The 16,836-nt window shown below is 40.3% G+C and overlaps 1 protein-coding gene across 2 annotated transcripts in view; it reads right to left on the reverse strand.

The window, feature by feature from the left end:
* Window positions 1-13,935, reverse strand: part of STK38L (serine/threonine kinase 38 like) — a 75,693-nt gene extending 61,758 nt beyond the window's left edge. The window contains exons 1-2 of one of the 2 annotated variants that reach the window (XM_006086776.3): window positions 13,857-13,935; window positions 8,451-8,526 (exon numbers count right to left, since the gene is read on the reverse strand). The gene's annotated coding sequence lies outside the window, so the exon portion shown is untranslated. The remainder of the gene's footprint in view (window positions 1-8,450; window positions 8,527-13,856) is intronic. The other variant, XM_006086777.3, reaches the window with a different exon arrangement.
* Window positions 13,936-16,836: the final 2,901 nt, after the last annotated feature.

The following is a 16,836-nucleotide window of genomic DNA, read 5'->3' on the forward strand; positions in this document are numbered from 1 at the left end:
TTTGAGCTCTATATCCTCCATTTCTGTCATGGTTCTTTGTCTCCGCATTTTTTTATGTTTTCTTGGTGCACCCCCTTGTGGACTTTGTGCGCAGTGGTGTTGTAGTTAAGCCTTGATTGTTGTCGGTAATACTGGGGGTGATTTGTCCTCCAGGCTAACTGGCTATGAGAATCAGCTGTGTCTGCAGTGGAAGAACTTCTGTGCTGGATCTCTAGGGCGGTGCTAATCTAGCGTTTGCCTAAGGCTATCCGGCAAATGCCTCTGTGCAGGGCTTGGGTGGGGCGGGTCCCCGGGGATCTACAGGCCGGCAGAGCGAGCAGTTATGGCTGCTCTCAGTCCCGACCCCAGGGGCTCTGCCTCTCAGAGTCCCAGCAACCGCTGCAAACCTCAGAGAGAAAGCTGCCTTCGAGTTCCGACTGAAGCCAGACAGTCCCGCTTCTCCCGTTTGAGTCTGGGTCCCTAGAGACTTGCCCCGATCTGGAGCTCAGAGTCTGAGACTCCCTCCCGATTGAAAACAACAACCGCACCCTCAGCCGCCAGCCCTCTCTACATGCACTCCGCATCTTAGTATTTCACTTCAGCACTGCGCCTCCTCTGAGTCTCGGTATGCTATTCTCTTTCCTCCTAGTTGTAGAACTTCCACTCAGTCAGCCTTCCTGTGGTTCTGGATGATGTCCATTCCGTCTTTTAGTTGTATTTTTGAAGTGGTTGTTCGAGGAAGCAAACTCCAGCGTTAACCTATGCCGCCATCTTGGTTTTCAATTCCGGGTTGTTTTTTAATAAATACTTTTTAAATTGATTTTTAGAGAGAAGGGAAGGAAGAGGGAGAAAGAGAAATATCTATGTGAAAGAGAAACATTGATCAGCTGCTTCCTGCACATCCCCTACTGGGGATCAAGCCCGAAAGCCAGGCATGTGCTCTGCCTGGGAAGCAAACCAGCAACCTTTTGGTACAAAGGACGACACTCATCCAAGTGAGCCACACCAGCCAAGGACCATAATTGTTTTTTGTTTGTTTGTTTGTGTTTTTTTTATATATATATTTCTTTATTGATTTCAGAGAGGAAGGGAGAGGGAGAGAGAGACAGAAACACCAATGATGAGAGAGAATCATTGATCGGCTGCCTCCTGCACACCCCTCACTGGGGATCAAGCCCACAACCCAGGCATGTGCCCTTGGCTGGAACCAAACCCAGGACCCTTCAGTCAGCAGGGCGACACTCTATCCACTGAGCCAAGCCAGCTAGGGCTGTTTGTTTTTTTTAAAATTAAGCAACTACTATGTCCAGGCACTCTTCTAGGTGCTAGGGATATAGAGATTGCTCATTACAGAGAGCTCATATCTAAGCAACAGCTAAAGAGTATATATTTCACAGAAGTTTACTGTAATATTATTAAAAGCAAAAAATTCTGGAAGTAATTTAAATATTCAAAATAGAGCTGTGATTAAATAATGATAAATCCAAATGATTTAAAATGTAGCTCTTTATAAACAGTATTTTTAAGCAGTAATTCATGATGGGAAATTGTCATGATGCAATGTTAAATGAAAAAAGCAGGCTATAAAAGTGTACAGAGTACATACATATATACATGCATTTCCTAACCCTTTATATGCATCCAAAAAGTCATCCAAGTCCAGTGGGGCCTTGACTTACGAGTTTAATTCGTTCCGTGACGGAGCTCGTAACTCAAATTACTCGTATGTCAAATCAAAAAGTGAACGAGTGAGACACGTGATGCTGGGCTGATGTGGCATTCACTGTGACGTTCGCTGCGCCAACTAGCGGTGGGGTATCTGAAGCTGGCTCGTAACCCGAATTTTAGCTCGCAACTCAAAGCAAAAAATCGGCCGAGAGACGGCTCGTATCTCGAAAAACTCGTTAGTCGGGACACTCGTAAGTCAAGGCCCCACTGTATTGTAAATGATCACTTTTTCTTTGTATCTTTTTGAATTTCTTAATTCCTAAAATAGCATTGTCTTTTATCACCAAGGGGGAAAAATTGTCAAAGTAATTTCAATCAATACAATACCAGGAACTCTATAGATTTATGTATTAGAAACTAGTCAGCAATACCAGTCCTTGAACCTCTGCCTTTGAACTCTGAGAGAGAGCTTATCTTTTCCTAGGCCTTTAAGGCAGCGGTCGCCAACCTTTCAGACCTCACGGACCACCAGTAGTCCATGGACCACGGTTGGAGACCGCTGCTTTAAGGAATACTCAAGAATGAGCAATGCAACCAAGTAACACACCCTATGTTTTCTTCCAACCTAGTCTCTTATTTCTAGCTGTCTGCTGAATATTCCAACTGAATGCCTTACTCACATAACTCCTACTTAATTATGTCCAAAAATAAATGCGTAACTTTTCCCTATTGCAAACCTTCTAGCAATCACATTACTGCCCATGGTAATAACCTTTCTCCCATTCAGAATGCTTGGAAAACAGACTAAATTCATCTCTCCTTTTCCCATTTCAAGATCATTAATAAATGCTGTCAAAATCTCTCTCCCAGTGCACCTTACTCTTCCTTCTTATGTCCACCATCCTGTCAGTCCAGGCCCTGATCGCACTGTCAGTGACATTACTGGACCAGCATTTGCGTGGGTCTTCCTGATGCCATGCTCTTCCATCTCTAAGTCACAGCTCCTTATGCAGAACTTGGAAGATGTCACCCACTGGCTCAAAAACTACTAAAGCCTTCCCCTTTCTACCACTCCAATCTATGCCTGGCTTTTATTAAACCCCATAATTTGGATCCACCCTAACTACTTAACTTGATTTTCCGTTATACACCAGTCTCCTCCCTCATCAACCAACAGACATGCCATAATCAATCTTACCACCAAACCTTGGAATATCTGAATTTAAAAAGAACAAGTCCTTCCTTTCCCCTATATTCGTATTTAAAGAACTTAATGAATTTTCCTCTTCTACATAGCTTTTGATTAACCCAACCTCATTTGTTTCACTTTTCAGAATTTGTCTATCACTTATTACGAATCTCACAATTAGGCATTTACTTCCACACTCGTGTAAGTGGATTTACTGTTATATATGTTAGTCATCTATTAAATTCCATACTTCTTGAGGACAAGAGCCATTCCTTATTCTGTCCCCCACAATATTTAGCATGAGGCAGAACTCATAGAAAGTACTCAATATTGGATGACTGATCCAGCAAGAAATGATCAACTTCAGTCCCTGCCTCTCTTTAACATGCGTGTAGTGGTTTAGGCAGGTCAAGCACCATTCTAAAGGATATTATAGGAGACTCTTAAGCACATTCTCATGAAGTCCTTTTAGGTATAATTCTGTAGTGATGACAGAGGGGTATGCCCTGTATTATTCCCAAAGTTCTAGGAAATAATACTTGGTGTTCTCTAAGTTTAAACACCTTCCAACCTCCAGGAGAACAGGCACTAGGTCTTTTGAAAGAGTGCTTTGATTGGAATGAATGTCAAAGAGAACTGCATAATAAAACAAACGACCTGAATAGAGAGTTCTGCTTATTCATAAGTTGCCAAATCTCACTGACCCTCAGTTTAACTCAAGAGATGCCATGCTGTTATTGTTTAAGTGATAGTAACTGCCAACTGATGAGAAATATTTTCATATGTGTAGTTCTAGTGCCCATATTATGAAGTTCTTTGGAGTCTTCAAAGGGCTTTCTACATACCTGATCTTTTATTATCTGACCTTTCCTAAATATTGGGTGAAATGGACACAAAGTATTATTTAAAACAGAGTTCATATATAACACATATTTTGTTATATGGTTGGTATGAGAATGCAATTTTATCCAAACACATGTTCCCTCTTATCCTTCCCTTCCCTTTCTGCCACCTTCTGCCTAATTAGGACTATCCATAATTTATGGTTTAAGTCTTAAAGGTTTTATAACATTTCAGAAATGTGCCTATAATTTTCACTAATATTTACAGTGTATCAGTTTCTGTTTCTCTTTCTACTCAAGTCTAAAAACAGGGAAACACAGGTACATACACATCTTTTTATTAAACCCAAAAATATTTTATTAAAACAATCTGTCAATTTTTGCATAACAATACACCCAGTGTATTTTTAGAAAGGATTACTGGCAGTTTGACTTAATCTTAAAATATGACACTGGTCCCACCAGTGGCACCTGGAACAGGTGTTAGAGGAATTTGACATCTTTTAACCATCTGCATTTCTCCTGCCTCCACCCTATGCCTCTCCTGCCATTCTGCAAGCCTTCTTTTTCTTTTCCTGTTCTTGTCTTTCACTTCCCTTCCTGTAATGCCCATAAACTTTTATTATTACCACTAAGGGCACTAAAGCAAACACAGCTGCCAACAAGCCTAGAAATAATACAATGGATATAATTCTAATTGGAGTCTACAATTAACTTTTTGGTTGTCCTTAGAAAACACCTTAACTATACTCTGTTTCAGTGGCCCAATCCACAAGACAGAAAAAAATAAATGGCTGTATAAAGTAAACCTATGTGAAGAAAAAACCTAGAATGCTTTTCAGCTCCAGCAGTCTAATACAGATTATACATACAAAGTTCAGAATCATGATTTGCAGGTGCAAGTTTCTGAAGGATGAAAAATGGTGGGACGGGGGCAAACTAGAGATAATGTCTGACACCATTTGACGTTGAAGTCATGCTAAGCTGTTAAAATATAGGAAGGGTTAAGTAGAGAAGACAGAAATAAATCAAGGCTAGACGCAAAATTAAAGAACTTTAGCACGAGATATTACAGTCCTGGGAAATTTTTAAGGGTTCCATAAAACTTTATGGGAAAGGCACATAATTACGTTCCTACCACAATCCCCTCCCTCAGTCAAGTGCTCTTGGCGCTATGCTTTGATGCTGCATTCTCCTTACACAACTCTAGTTGCTCTACACATTCATCAGAAAAAAAGGTCTTTTGTGGATTTCTTTCTCTCTTTATCTCTCTGGCTAATGGTATCCTTACTTTGTCCACTTAATTTCACAGAAAGGAAGCAAGAGACAGTTTATCACTGGCAGTATACTTGCAGGCTGGGGCGGGGGGTGAAGTGTAGAGGGTGGGAAACACAGCATAGATGCTTATACTAGGATGCAAGAAACAACGGTACACAAAAGCTCAGAGCGCTAAAGTTGGATAAAGTAAGCATTTTAAAAATGGCAAATAAAAAGTTATTTTATAAAGCAAGTTCATCTATCCTATCCAGCCACATGTCCCAATCCTAAAATAATCCAGGTTCTTGTGGCTGCCTAAACAGTCTTTACATCTCTATGCTATAATGTCCTCCTGCTGCTTGTTGGCCTGAAAAAACTCCAACTCAGCCTTCAAGTCTAAGCTCTAACACTACCACCTCCAGGCAAAGCTTCTTTGATTCTCCCAAACCCGTGCTCCTTTCCCTTAAGCGCTCCTCACACTGCTCCTTCACTACAGCAGCGGTGTGATATTACAATTACTTCTATACCTGTGAGTGTAGCTCTGTGGGAGCACCGTGTCTTTCCATCACCGCATCTCCTGGTACACTGGACGTACCTCATAGGTCAGTGATGGTGAACCTATGACACGCGTGTCAGAGGTGACACGCGAACTCATTTTTTTGGTTGATTTTTCTTTGTTAAATGGCATTTAAATATATAAAATAAATATCAAAAATATGTCTTTGTTTTACTATGGTTGCAAATAGCAAAAAATTTCTATATGTGACACGGCACCAGAGTTAAGTTAGGGTTTTTCAAAATGCTGACATGCCGAGCTCAAAAGGTTCGCCATCACTGTCATAGGTCATCCCATAGGTCTCAACACACATCCATCGAGTCTCTTTCTTCCAATCCAACCTAATTTAGAACTTCATTATCTATCTCCTAGATTATTATTATTATTATTTTAATATATTTTATTGATTTTTTACAGAAAGGAAGGGAGGGGGATAAAGAGTTAGAAACATCGATGAGGGAGAAACATTGATCAGCTGCCTCCTGCACACTCCCTACTGGGGATGTGCCCGCAACCAAGGCACATGCCCTCGACCGGAATCGAACCCAGGACCCCTTCAGTCCGCAGGCCAACACTCCATCCACTGAGCCAAACTGGTCAGGGCTAGATTATTATTTTTTTAATAATTTCTTTTTTTTCAAGGATATGCTATTATTGATTTTAGAAGAAGGAAAAGAGAAACATCAATGTGAGAAACATTGATCGGTTCCACCCAGTATGTGCCTGACTGGGGATGGAACCCGCAACCCTCTGGTGTACAGGACAATGCTCCAACCAACTGAGCCACTGGCCGGACTCTCCTAGATTATTTAAATCAGTCTCTTCATTGGTCTTCCAATTTATGGGCCCTCTTCCCTGAAATCCACTTCACATTCATTCTTGCCACTGTAATCTTACCAAATTACAACTTTAATTAAATGTACCAGGTTGAGCAGTTGATGATGCAGAGAATGAAAAGCTGAAAAACACCTGTTCTCTAAGCTCAATGGGCTCAAATCCAATAGGACACAGAGAGAAGTAAATAATTAAGTAAATAAGTAAATAATTTATCAGGTGTTATAGAAAATATCCAACTCATGCTAATTCTTGGCCTGGTATGTCCTTTACTTTAAATGGTCAATCCTTCCTAATCTCTCCAGTCAGAAGCAATCTCTCCTTCCTCTGCTCCCACAGTGCCCTTATCACTTTCTATTTAAGTTTATGCCCATGTATTATGTCTCTTACTAGATGAAATCTTTCTAAATGGAAGGGCAATATATTTCACATGTCTCTATTTTGCCATGGCACCTAATACAGTGCCATGCAAATAGCTGATAAATGTTGAATTACGATAGCTAACCTCACTAAAATATTATGAGTTTGTGATTCCTTTAGGATTTGCTAGTATTAAGAATACCAATGGGCCAAATATATGCAATTCAAGATTAAAATTTTTCCACTCTAGCCACTAAAATAGAAAAAGTCTATTCTGTTTGGCTAGATAATAGTGGACATATGGGTAATATCCTCAACCAGATTTGAAAGATGTGTCCAAACGAAATGGACCTCTATTATAAAAACACAACAAAAGGCAACTCCCTAGTTCTACAAGCCAGGCATCCAGCCTCTGTGACAAATACAGAAAAATTATGAAGGGCAAACATGGTGTGGTGTTTCCATAATGGGGGCAAGTCAATGAGCAAATGCTTAACTAAGTAAAAATGCCCACTTCTTAGTAAAAATCAAATTCACTGAGACAAGAAAATATTTTAAAAGCAGATCATTAAATAAGCTCTTTGATCGCTCAAATAACACAACTTTCCAGAGGGGAATACGTATAGCTTTTATCCATTCTTTAAAGTCTACGCCCAATTTCCTGCAACAGTGCTACCATAAGATACCTCTCCTTATTAGGATCCCCAATTCTTTAATTTCACTTTTGAAATTATGTCTGTCCTACCTCCACCCCATTCTTTCACCATAATTGTTTTAGTTAAATGCAACAGTTGTGTGCAGAATGAGGTAGATAGCAACTCAACTATCATTCACTGAATCACAAGAATTAAAGACTTCTAACATTTCATGATTTAAAATGCAGCACTAAAATTTCAACTTCTCAATTTTGGCCAAAAACAAAGCTCAAAGCTCAAAACTATAAACACCTTTTAAGAAAACGCTGTGTCATAATGACATTTATCTGCTCCTAATTGGCTTGAATGAAATCAGACCATCTGATTATATCATTTATTCCAGCATTAAAATTGCTGAAGGCAAAAACTGTGTCTCATACACTAATTTTATGGAGTCCTTAGCAAGCTGTCTGTAGCAACTTTTAATCTACAGACCTGAGTTTAAGTTTGCTATTAGAATTAAGTAAGAGACATAAAAAATGCTTTGTAAAACTATATAGCATAATACAAATGTAAGGTGTTACTAGTATTATTATTATAATAAGCTCTCTCTAAGAGCAAATCTCCCCTATAGGAAATCTGAATAGAGCTGAATTATTTATGTATATTTTTTCCAAGAGAACTTATGTTTGAAATGCAATACTGTAAATAACTCCTAAAAAAGGGAGGAAGGAGCGGGGAAGTGGGGAGTAAGAGAGAAAGCAAACCTGGGTCTTAGGGATCGATTTCTAACTCTTCCACTTACTATCTACCTATGTGACCCTGGTCACTTCACCTCACTAAACTCCAGTTCCCTCATTTGTAAGTGGGGATTAAATGAGAGGATACTTATATAAAGTACTTAGCACTATGTCTGCTACATCGTAAGTGATAAGTAAATGGTTACTGTTTCTGATTAATGTTACATCCATACCCTAACTGATGACATTCAAGAAGAAAAAGGAGCCAAGAACATGTCAGAATGGAAGCTGATATACAGAGATCTAAGTTTATATATTACTGTAGGGAGACAAAGTTTGAGAAACATAGATTATACAACGCATTTTCATATAAATGAGCAAATTACTTACTGTGTCTCCAGGATTGCTGAAGAATCTAGAGAACCGAAGCCAATATCTCCAAGTCATAAAAGCAGAATAGCAATGACTGTATGGAAGGAGAACAGGACCAAAAAATCAAAATAAAAACTTTAAAATGTGCTTATTAATGTATACAGAAGCTTCTTTGTTTCCAGACTTTCAATTTTCTAAATTTTCATGAAATGAAAGCTAGACCCCACAGCAAAGGCAAAACTTGCTTGCAAAAAAATAGATGGTATTAACAATCATGCACAGCCACTTAAGTTTCTGCCATCTTGTCCTTTATTCTGGGCACATTGTTGTATTTGTGGTTGATTTTGAGGTATTAAACATTATTAACTCCATCATATTAAGTAACTGCAAAAGCAGTAAAAGTGTTCCAAAATTAGAAAGAATAGAATACTCTCCTGAATCAGAGGTAGAGAGAGCAAATAAATGTAAAAGGTAAGAAAACAGTGAATACTGCCTGTGCATATGAGATCAGAGTCTTATATTCTGTAACGTGAAAAATCCATACTGGTGGAATCAATAAGATTCAGCAAAAGACAAGGAAAACAGGAAACCTTCTGCATGTGTGGCCAGAGAATCAACATCATTTCGGGTTGTCAACTGGTCTAATGTTAATTCAGGGGATAGCAAGGAGCTTATTTAAGAATTTAAAAGCTGAGCATAATACAGGTGCTACTATCATTAGCTACAGACAAATTGCCAAAGTTTGAAGCCCTTTTGAATTTACACACCACCATTGTGAATGGTCAGGTTCACTACATGACATGTAACTGCTAAGGTCTTCCCTAAGACTTGTGCAGAGACTATCTATGAGGGGGGCTACCTGTCTCAGTGGATTTTCAATGTAGACAAAACTAGTCTATTATGGGAAAGGATGCCCCCAAAATTTCTATCAGTGAAAAGGTGAGAGTATGTCTGGTGTTTTTTGTTGTTGTTGTTTTATTTTACTAAGAATAACTGTTCAAAACCAAACCTGTACTTACAGGAACACATAACTTTGTTATAACAAACTACAGTTGACTTGTAAACTTGAAATTACCAGCTTAGATCCTGAAAATTTTGTCAATAGGGGGTTGGTAAATGAAAATAATATACTATCACCTATTAACTTAAACTGTTTATAAAAAAAATCTTTTTAAAAATTTTGTTTTGCCACTTTTACCTTATAATAGTAACATAAATATATGGGCTTTATATCCTGACTTTAGTTCTGCTACTTTTCCCAGTAGGTTTTGAGCTCATCAACCATAAATTATCCTGCTGTGGGAGTTTACTAGAACTGCCCCATTCAGACAAGGAGAGAGCAGTTTTTATATTCATTCACAGAGACTGTGCCTCTGGAGTTCTTAAAACTGAGTCACTCAGGGCACTGACAAAGGAGTTGAAGGGTCTGCATCTTGCTGGATAGGGAAGGACAGGCAGTACCCCTACCACTGCCTAGATATATTTTGCTTCCTAATCTTTAAATCCACTTTGAGTTTATTGTGATGCCAATACTTAGATAACCAATAACAAATGTGAACTATTCCTGAAATTTCATAAATAAAATCAATTGGACTATTCATTCAACAAAGCAGTATTTACTGAGCAGGCCTATGCTAGGCACAGTGTATTTCTAAAGCACCTTTTGTTTCACAATCCCAAAAAAGCTTTCAAAGTTGCCTTAAAATAAAGTATCAGTGACTGAATGTCTCTCATTTTATACATGTATAACACTTTATTCAAAATCCTGATTCAGGCATTATAAATTTAGCTGTTTGTGGAAATAAAAACTAAAAGGGTTAGACTGGCATTCGATCGTTAAATAAATTCCAACTTCACAATTCAATCCAAAAAATAGCCAGAGCCAAGTGATTTTTTAAAGTTACAAGACAAATTATATGATTCAGAAATTCCATTAGGCAAAGGAGTTAATACAATTATAACTTCTTATTTCTAAATCCTTATATGTATGCTACTAGGTACAAAGTCAAATGTATCATAAGTCCCACTCAATGGTTACCTTTAAATTGCACAAAGAGCAACTTCCAAAAATTGAATAAATATCTAACATGCCAAAAACAATTTACTGGGTTTACATTATTTTGGAGCTCTGTCTAGAAAACTGATTCCTAAATTTAGGTGCCAGAAAAATATATTTTCCCAAATCAATTATTTGAAACTGCCTAAGAAAGATCATCAAGAATGGGAGAGAAAATAAGGAGAGTGATTAAGCACAGGGATCTTATATAATTAAAGGCTAATATGCAAACTGTCCCCTGGAGAGTTTGACCCACTGGGAGTTCGACTGCTCGCTATGACGTGTGCTGGCCACCAGGGGGTGGTGCGGAACAAAGGAAGGCCCCAGCTGGCAGCTGGCAGCTGGCAGCCAGCAGCCAGGGGAAGGAAGGCCCCAATCAGCCCTGATCGCTGGCCAGGCCAAGGGACCCTACCTGTGTATGAATTTCATGCACCGGGCCTCTAGTACAGGTATAAGCTGGAATGTCTGGGTTGCAATGCTTGTTCTACCATTTTCTAGTTATCTGACCTCAGTTACCCCATCTGCAAAATGGGAATAATAAAAATATCTACTCCATATTGTTGTTGTATGGCTTAAACCCAGGTAAATTACTACATGCAAGGGTTTATCAGCAAGTAGAATTACCTAAAGTGTTTGCTTATTATGATTATCATATGACTCGATCATCCAAATCATCTACACAAATGCCTTGCCCTACTCAGAGCCTTCCTTAACTGGCCTAGTGGAATTTAATACCTCCCTCCTTGACTTCTCCACAATATGCACTGTGTTTCATAGTTATTTGGGTAAAATTCCCTCCAATTAGATTATATCTCCTTGAAGACAGAGACCACATCTGAGTACAATGGGCAGCAAATATTGCTCATTGTTGCCCTTCAGTTCTCTCTAAAGGTTCTGAATAATAATATCCTGCTAATCAGCAAACCTTTACCTGGAGACAGGAGCTTTATATAACCAGTGCACTTAAATACTAATCATACTTTGATAAATATTCTCTTAAGACTTAAAAACTTGGGAGGAGGTGGAAAGGAGGAAAGAAGGATTCACTTAATATTTTTAAACTACTGATCAATAATATCTTTTAAAATTAATTTATTTTTAAAAATTTCTTATGCTTTAAAAGCTTACTTTCATTATCTCATTCAAAAAGCCCATGATGCTTTTAATATAAAAATACAGTAGCATAATTTCTGCATATGTCATGTCTAATCTAATCATAACTTGCCCATCTGCTGATTTGAATGTAATCATGGGATGCTGGGTGACAATATGCTTGCTTGATTCACCCTACACTGTTTATGTAAAATAAAATAATTTAAACTTGACTTCAAGATGCACATCTTTCTGGCTTTGATTTCTGCTCCCTTTTCCCTCTTAACAATGTGCCATTTACACACACACACACACACACACACACACACACACACACGACACACACGCCTTCAATTTATCTAGGATTACCTGAGAAAGCACCTTCTAAAGTATCCAACTTTGGTAACACAATGAGGTGTTGCTCTTACTTAGAGAGAAGAGAACTTTTCTGAAAACGAATGGCAGAACCAAACCCAGTGCTTTGTTGCCAATTTCAACAAAGTACAATTTTTCCTTTTGAAATTAATTTTTCAGCATAAAAACTGCTGAGGACACCTATTTACCTGCACAAATATTCCTAGTCTTGATTCTTTTCATTTGATTCTCAACTTTAAAACAAATGCAAAAACAAAAGGCTAAAGAATCACAGCACTCATTTAACATGGTTTTTCTAATTTTCTCATTCCCCAGTGGCAGCGCTTTTCAAAGGAATACCAAAAGTACACCCTATTTGTTTCTCATTCTAAACACATCCCAACCACGGGGAAACATTATCAGCCATCTTAATAAGAAGAATGGAAAGTGCAAAGCTAAGACAGGTCAAACCAAACATTTTCTATTCATTATACTTCTTTTCAGATCAGAATTTTTCACATGAAAGTACTTTGAACCTCCGCAATGACAAATGTCATCATAATTTAATAACATTTTAAACTAACTTCCCTCCCCTCAAATAGTCACAAGACTGGCTAATTCACAGAGACAATACCTCCCGGCTACTGGGTAGAGAGTAAAATAAACTTAATTGTTTTATGTATCCTGAGGTATATAAAGAAAAGCAAATCAAACACAAAGAGGTTTCCAGTGTCTCACATATCCATACCTATATGATTGAGACAAGGAACCTTCAAAGACCTTCACTGGATACATACAATGGCTTTAAATCATAGACCCTGCCTTTGAGGTAGGGAGACCTGGCAAGTGTAAGCCTCCGAAAGACAGGAGTCACCCATTAAAAAAACCACATTGTTTCCTCGGATGTTAGCCGTAAAAAAGCTAAAACTCAGGACTTTCCTGAGCAATTGCCTCCTCCCAAAACTTATCAAAAGTTCATGTGAAATAGACAAGAGCGTTGGTTCTGCATTTTATCTCGTGAAGAACAGATAAGCCACTTTTGGACAAGCCACCACGACTTGCCAGCAGCACCACCAGCTCCACACCCCCCCCCCGCCCCATTTCTTTTGATCTCTCTCCCCTAAACTACACCCCGAAAAGCGACCCACAAAAGTAGCAGCAGTAAACGGGAGGCTCCTGGTTTTCGGGAAAATAAACTTTGCTCTTTGGCTGTCAACCTGACAACTTTCTAAAGGTGAAACGTCTCCTCCTCGACCCGGGGACAGCCTTTTGGATGCGCATAACCAAACAACCCCTCGTCCGTCCGTGTCCGCGACGGCAAAGGTGCAAAAAGGGAGAAAATGACATGGGAAGGAGTGTCTGCGGGGCCGGCGGTGGGGACGGCTCCTAGCCCGGCCGCGCGCGCCCCGTGCCCCTGGGAGCGGGCGACTTTGCCGGTGCGAGGCGTGTTGAGCCATCTGACGCATCAGTTTTTAGGAATGGTACCCAAATGCCCCCACGAGGTAGGAGCCGCGCCTAGAACCCCTCCCCTCGGGGACACCGGCCGGGGGGCACCGGCCGGGCGAGCGGGGGGCAGCCGGAGAGGAGCACCGCGATTGTTATTGTTTACGAAGCCCAGGCAGCACCGGGAGCCGGGCGCTCGCGGGCCGAGGAGCGGAAGGCTGAGAGGAGCCGGGAAGGACAAAGATGCCTTCCCACGCTCGAGGCTGCCTCTCCGGACACGCGGGGCCGGGATCACCCCGGGGATCAAGAGGGCCAAGGCCGTCGCTAGAGCTTCACCGGAGACACTGCCAGCCCCGACATTCACCCGGCTTTCCCTGGACCCCCTAAGACACCCCCCAAGATCGCTCCCTGCTGCGCGCGGAGGGAGGGCAGGTGCGGCGGCCCGCCCCCCCTCGCAGCCCCGGCATCCGCGCACTCACCTGCGTCCGGTCGCGCCAGCGGCCGGCTCAGCCTCCGCACGGACCTCAGCCGGCCCCCGCGCCCGTCCGCTCCCTCCCGCCAGCTCCGCCCTCGCCCCGCCCCCGGGAGGTGGGCCTGGCGGCCGCGCCGAAATCGCGAATTGGCCTCCCTGAACTCTCGCGAGCCCTCCCTCCTCGGCGTCTGGGTGGCCAGGCTGTTCCGACTCGGCCCTGACGTCACACGCACCACAGCCGGAAGTAGCCTTCTGTCGTCAGCGCGGGCCTCCAGCCCCACCCATCCGCGCCGGGTGAGTTTCTGATTGGCCCTGGAGGGGTTGACTGGAGAGTCAGCACTGGCCTCTCTCGTCAACCTCGCTCTTTTCTCTCTTCTCTACCCAGAGCTGCTTCAGGTCTCTCTCGAGAGTGGCCCAGAGTGTGGTCACGTTAGTCACCTGTCCTGAATGTGGTCAGAGTTTTTTCCTAGACTTCACAATGCATTTGCACAATGCAATGCAAAGAGTGTTAGAAAGAGGGGCTGGGAAAAAGAAAGAAAGAAATAGGGGCTGAGGGATACATCTCCACAAGTCCACACATTTTTCAGATTAGGAAGATATGATCAACCAAGATGGATTGGCTGGCCAGTCGTTTTCAGTCAGTAGCTATGGGATCCACCGAGGTTCCCTGACTCTTCTATTTCACCATGGCTCGATTCCAGAGACCTGAGAGGGGCTCAGATTTGGAAAAGCCACAAAATATTTGGTGGCAAACATGAAAATTTTGCATGCGTTATCTTGGAAAATCTAAAATAACTGACAATGCTGACCTACTGTTTCATTAGGATCAGAGAACTATAAGGAAAATCGAAGCCCGGGCAGGACTGGGAGCCGGGCATACTCCATGTAGTAGGGCGTAGAAGTGATGGCTTTGGGAAGATGATGCATTGGAATTTTAGGAGAAAATTTATCGGAAAAAACAAGAGAATAGCTCCCAATTATCGTTGACAAATTTATCTTAACCTGAATACTGGAGATTTTATAAAAGACCTTAGCTTTTAGACTACTAAGGTAATATAGAAAGCTGATACTGTGCTTGCAAAAAATACAATTCAGAGATGCCAACCATTATCTTTCGTTTCACCAAGAGCAGGTGACTCTGCAAAAGACAGTGAAGAATCATGATATCACTTTTCTCTCTCTCTTTTTTTTTAATACTCATACATAGCTAGGTAGCTGTACATTATGCTTTTTGTATTGTATTCTTGGGAAAATCAGTTCCATTTATATCATCTGATCATTTGAAGGCTCAAATGGCAATTGCCTTATACAAGCATAAGGAGGCTTAATAGTGATCAAACATGCTTGACAGAGACTTGTACACCTCCCTCCGTGTGTGTGTGTGTGTGTGTGTACTAATACAGTGGGTAAGACTGAGAACAGTTTGTGAAATGTTCTACAGAAAATTTGTTTTCAAATGTGTCATACTTAGCTAGAGTAATATGGACTACTCCAGGGTATCAAATTAGGATACTATGAGATAGGCTAAGACTTTGACCTCCAGTTTCTAAATTGAGGCCATTCTAAACATTCCCACAGGAGGTTGTTGAAGGTGCCTGAATTGAAACAAATTTAGAGCCATGTGTCCTTCCGGAGATTTTTAAAGCTTAAAAAATTATGATTAAAATCAGAGAGACTTGCCTAACTGGCATGGCTCAGTGATTGAGTGACCAGAGGTCACAGTTCAATCCCTGGTCAGGGCACATGCCTGGGTTGCAGGCTCAGTCCCCAGTAGGGGGCATGCTAGAGGCAGCTGATCAATGGTTCTGTCTCATCATTGATGTTTCTATCTTTCTTTCTGAAACCAATAAAAATATATTTTTTAAAAAGTTGGAACTAACAGAGATGTATAAACATAGGGATTAATATAATAAATCATGAATCCATACAATGTAATGTGTTGAAAATCATCTGTAGATATGTATGTGTTAAAAATCATATGTAAATAAATGGTTAATGACATGGGCAGATGTTCAGAATATACTGTTAATTTTGGGAGTTCTTTTAAAGCAGGTTACCAATAATGTAATATCCTTTGTATAAAAATTATTTGAAAATAATATGTGTGTGTATTCATAATATGGCATACATATTTGTATGTATAACACTAAAATAAAAGTTTTCTCTAATGTGATTATGAAAACAAAAAGATTATGATGTACATTGTTATGCCAATAGATTTTTGAAGAAGAAGAAGAAGAAGAAGAAGAAGAAGAAGAAGAAGAAGAAGAAGAAAGAGAGAGAGAGAGAGGGAATAGGTGCTTTTCAGTTTTCCTTGGAGACTCTCCTAATAGAAATCCACCCATTTTTTCACTATGGAAAAAATAGAAAGTTGATGGAATCAAAAAACAATTGAATGGGCCTTTTCAGATTGACACTAAGGGTGCTTGACTCCTGGCTCCTTTCTTCATAGCCATGATTTTCAAAGGGGATCTAGTCCAACCAGGCTAAATGCAATTGAGTTTGTTTGTTTGAAAATAAAGCTCTGTAATGCAAGCTTCAGAGGCCTTTCATTACACCACTTAATCGAACACATGACAATCCATTCAGAACTCTCACCAGACTGCCTTTGCAAAGCAATTTATAAACCTGGAAACAATGACTTCTAATTGATCCCTGCTTTAATTTTTAACTGGCTTGACCAAACTGCTAACTATTTATCACCTAGAGTTAAAACATTCCAAGATTTAGGCGATTTCTCTCCAAAAGTGAAAAATCACCTATGTAAATCAGAAGCCTGAAGAAAAGCATTAAGGAAAGGTGAAAAATATGTCTATCTCTTTGCATTATGTTTATTACTCTGCCAAGTGTAACACAGAACCACATGAGATTTGTTTTCCAAGGACCTGGTTCGGTTACCACCTGTATAACCTTACACAGATTTTAAAAACTTCTCTGAAGACCTATTTTCTCTTCTGTAAAATGGAAGACTATCAACCGAATAGTTG

Source organism: Myotis lucifugus, unplaced genomic scaffold (assembly GCF_000147115.1).
Source record: "Myotis lucifugus unplaced genomic scaffold, Myoluc2.0 scaffold_30, whole genome shotgun sequence".
In the NCBI taxonomy this organism is placed as follows: Eukaryota; Metazoa; Chordata; class Mammalia; order Chiroptera; family Vespertilionidae; genus Myotis; species Myotis lucifugus.